General features: G+C 51.8%; 1 long non-coding RNA gene across 1 annotated transcript; it reads left to right on the top strand.

Moving 5' to 3' along the window:
* Positions 1 to 660: 660 nt before the first annotated feature.
* On the top strand, positions 661 to 1,574 carry LOC131401736 (uncharacterized). Its single transcript, XR_009217912.1, has 3 exons — positions 661 to 740; positions 1,044 to 1,079; positions 1,444 to 1,574. It is a non-coding gene; the product is annotated as an uncharacterized LOC131401736 (long non-coding RNA).
* Positions 1,575 to 4,229: the final 2,655 nt, after the last annotated feature.

The raw sequence follows: 4,229 nt of genomic DNA, 5'->3' as shown, positions 1-4,229 counted from the left end.
AGACCAGTGGGAACACTCTGGAGAGATGCGAGTAGAAGGATGATGTGATTAGCGTTTGGTCTAAGCATGTGGGTTAAAATGGACTTCATGGTTAAGAATGAAGACTTAATAGGCAAGATAGGAGGTGCTGGGAATAAGATTAGGAATAAGATGATTGTTCCCTAGGCCTGTGTGATGGCTGTGGAGTAGGAAAGAAGTAGGAAGAAAAGACCATGGAGTGTAGAACCGAGAGAACATAACGGTACTTTCTTGCCTGCATGTGTCAGATGATACAGGGCACTGACTGTTCTCGCTGTTGTCTGTGCAGACCTGCAGGTGCCCCCTCACCCAGTTCTGTGTGTTCACCCCTCTTTGCCACTCACAGGCCCCCCCTCCACATCCTAAAAAAGTCAGGCCTTACTTGTGAGGGGGTTGTCTCACACGGGAGACACCTAGGAGAGCCCCTGCAGGCATCAGAGCAGCCCCTTCAGCATCTCCATCACCTTCCTCCCTTCCCCTCTCTCGCTTTCTACACCCAGAATGACCCCTGCTCAGTATTGCACAGCCCCATGATCTTCCTCCCCCAGGCTTGAGAAGGGTGGGGTAGCCGCTGGCGTGGACATCATCTGCACCTTCCATTCTGACCCTCGCAGGTCCCGGGCTGGACATAGAGTGACTCTACTGGGAGCTGAGCCATGAGACTCAGCACGTCACCCACCTGGGCTCCTTCACCCTGGACTGGGACAGCCTCTACGTCAGTGGTGAGGGGCTGTGCTACAGCCACGCTGTCTGTCCCAGTCTGAGTTCTGTGTTCCCTCCATTGCTCTAAAGTGAGCTATGATCCATCTCTCTATCCTCCTGGTCTGGGTTCAGTCTTCTCATCACCATGTGATCACTGGGTCCAGCCACCTTCCATCTCATTGCCTTCCCCCTGAACACCCCTCCACTCGTCCCCTCTGCTTTCCCCTCTGTTTTTCCCACAAATGTCCCTACATCATTCCTCTCCCTTAATGTTTTATGTTCACCCCAACTCTTGGTCAGCGCCTCTCGCCTTCTCTCCACAGGTTACACCTATGGAGACGTGGCGTCGACTACCACCAGTGAGTATTCCTTGCCTTAATCTCCTGTGTCCCGTCTGCATTTGGGGTTTGGGAGCACTTGTTCTCCTTCACCTGCTGTCCCTGGTGAGGGAAGGACCTGGAAGGGCCCTAATTCATCCCTTCTCTCCCTCCCGGGTTCTAGTGGAGAGTCCCAGCCCAGTGTGAGAAAGCCTTAGACACAGACATGTTCTCCACCACATTCTGACCCCACGTGGTTTTCACTTTAATTCTCCTAAAGCCCCGCCCTGGGGTCTCCTTTTCCAGGTATCCCATCTATCTGCCCATTTTTCTGCCTATCTGTCTCTCCTCCGAGTTCAGTCACTCTTGTTCACTTATCTCTCTCTCGGGCTCCTCTCATCCACAGGCTTGCTCATCCCTCTACTCACACAGTCACCGGTCCCCTCACTCTCATTTATGCTTCACCTGTGAATGGTGGTCCTGAGACAGCCAGTGCTGGAGCCCGTGTGAGCCTCGGGGCTCCTCCCACTCTGTCCCTCCCTGATGACAGACTTATCCACAGCTCCCGAGCCGGCCAACACATCCCTGCATACTTGATCATCACCTGTGCCACCAGAAGCCACCACAGGTAACTGGGGGTCCCTTTTCCTTCCCAGGAGAAGCTCTCTGGCCCCACTCCCCATGAGCCAGGTGTGATCCAGGGGCTGGGAAGCCAGGGTGTGATTTTCTGGTTTTAGGGTAATCATGCTGATCACAAAGATTATACCAACGATTCAGTCTAAGGCCAGCCCTCAGAGAGCCCCTAGTCTTGTGAAATTAACACACCATTTTAATACAATGTGGGAAATTTCGGGGAGAGGCACCTGTCATAATTTGCAGGGGAGGAGCTTGCTAGAGAAAATTTCACCAGAATGAAGTCTTTAAGAATGAGTAGGAGGGACCCTGGCAAATAGAGTATGAAGGGTTTTCCTGGCAGAGAGGATTCCATGAGCAAAGGCTCCGACCAGAAACAACGTGTCGTATAGGGAGAATTGAAACGAATTTGGGTTGCATGAAGCATAATGTTTAACCTGCATTAGATGGATAAAATGAGACTGAAAGGTCAGCAGGAGCCAGATTGAGTAAATCCTTGAGTGCCAGGTCAAAAAGGTTGAACTAAACACTGAAGGCCATAGGGAGCCATGGGTTGTACTAGAGCAGTGGTGGCCCTAGTGAGGTATTCATTTCAGAAAGATTCTTCTAGTAGTCCATGTAGAACATCCTTTAGACAGAGCATCCACTGAGCCTGCTGGGGTGTTGGTCCGGGTGAAGGAAGTTAAGACCTGAGATAGGACAGGGATGGAGAGAGGGAGTATATGTAAGGACCAGTGTGCAAGGTGAATGGGTGTTACTGGGAGGGAGGAGGAGCTGAGCAGATATGCTGGTTCTGACTTGCGTGACCACACGGGTAGGTGGTGGTGCCACTGGGACAGAAGATGACAGATTATAATGAGTGCAGGACACTGATCTGGTCTCAGGCCAGCTTTCAGAGATGGCCATCACTCTCCCTCTCGTCTTGCAGCTTTGGGGCACAACCTGAAGACCCTCAAAGTCAACGTCACCATCTCCACCCTCCGGTATTCATCAGACATGAGCAACGGTTAGGCCACGTTCAACTTCACTGAGAGGGTCTTGCAGAGCCTGGTGAGACCCTGGTCCCAGCAGCTCCTGGTGGGTTAAATCTCACCCAGCCCCTCCCCCTCCCCTTGTCCCTCCTTCTCCTCCTCCTCCTCCTTCCTCCCCAGCTGGATTATTGTTCAAGAAGAGCAGCCTGGGCCCCTTCTACTCAAGTTGCAGACTGGTCTCCCTCAGGTGAGACACTCCCCTCAGCATTTGCCCCTAATGACCACTTTTGTGACCACCCCTCTTTGTGTCCCCACTGTCCTCCCATTTCCTCCTTCCTGTTCTGGCCCCCACCCCCAGAGGTTTCAGGACCTCTCTCTAGAGTCCCCACATCCCTCTCTCCCCAGGCCTGAGAAGGATGGGGCAGCCACCTGTGTGGACGCTGTCTGCACCCACCACCCTGACCCCGTGGGCCACCCTGCCTCTGTGCTGGGAGCTGAGTGTCTACACCTGTCTGCTCTTCCTCTCGGTGGCTCCAGGCTCTGCAGCCCAGAGTTTATCCATCAAGCGAGAGCACCAGCTACATTTCCGCATCTTCAGCTGGAACCTCAGCAACTCAGAGCCGACATCCTTGGAGTACACCACCCTGCTGAGAGACACCCAGGACCAGGTGTGGTCTCCCTCTCCCGTCTCTCCTTGCCCTGAGGGCACCGTCATTCCTCCATCTGACATACATCTGTTATGTGATTGTTTCAACCCTTCACTTTCCCTGCATGTCTGGGTTATCTCAGTTTCCAGAGGTGATGTCCTAGCTGCCTTGCCCATTTCTCACATGGGTAAACTGAAGCTCAGAAAGGGGAGTATTGTGCCTAAGGTCACACAGTGAGTTAGGGACAGAGCCAGGATTTGAAGTCAGGTCTCCCTTGCCCCAAGGTCTGTGATCTTTCACTGGATCCAGTGGTCCCCTGCGTCCCCAGGAGACCTCCATCTCACCCACTCTCCCTCGCGTTTGTTCTAGGTCACCAAGCTCTACAGAGGCAGCCAGCTTTGAGACATATTCCACTCCTTCCTGGTCACCGACTTGATGTAGGTTGAGGAGATTGGAAGCATTGGCTGAGCTGGTGGCTGATGACTCTGAGCTCCCATGACACATCATTGATCTGGAAGTCACTTACATCGTGCCCATTCTGCCCCACATCCCTGTCAGCTAATCCTAACATCCCCTTCCATAGGTTTCCGGGGGATGAGAAAAGCATTAATATTTGGTGCCACCAACCTCCAGCATCCTGCTCCTCCTCCTCTTCTGGAGACTTTCAACAAATATCAGCAGTCTAAATGTGCTCTCCAATAGTGGAGCCGCTAACCACATGGGGCAATTTAAATTTTTTATACACTTATTAGGATACGATTCACATATTGTGTGTGGAGAGGAGTGTATTTTTTAGGTTTTTCTGTATACAATATCTTCTCCACTGCAAAACAAATAGTTTGACCTCTTCCTTTCCAATCTGGTTTTCTTTTATTCATTTTTTTTTGCCTAATTGCCATCATTAGAAACTCTAGTACCTGTGATTAACATACGAGATATGG

Source organism: Diceros bicornis, assembly GCF_020826845.1.
Source record: "Diceros bicornis minor isolate mBicDic1 chromosome 13 unlocalized genomic scaffold, mDicBic1.mat.cur SUPER_13_unloc_1, whole genome shotgun sequence".
Lineage (NCBI taxonomy): Eukaryota > Metazoa > Chordata > Mammalia > Perissodactyla > Rhinocerotidae > Diceros > Diceros bicornis.
The sequence above is the reverse complement of the archived record's forward strand: the minus strand, read 5'-3'. Positions and strand labels throughout refer to the sequence as shown.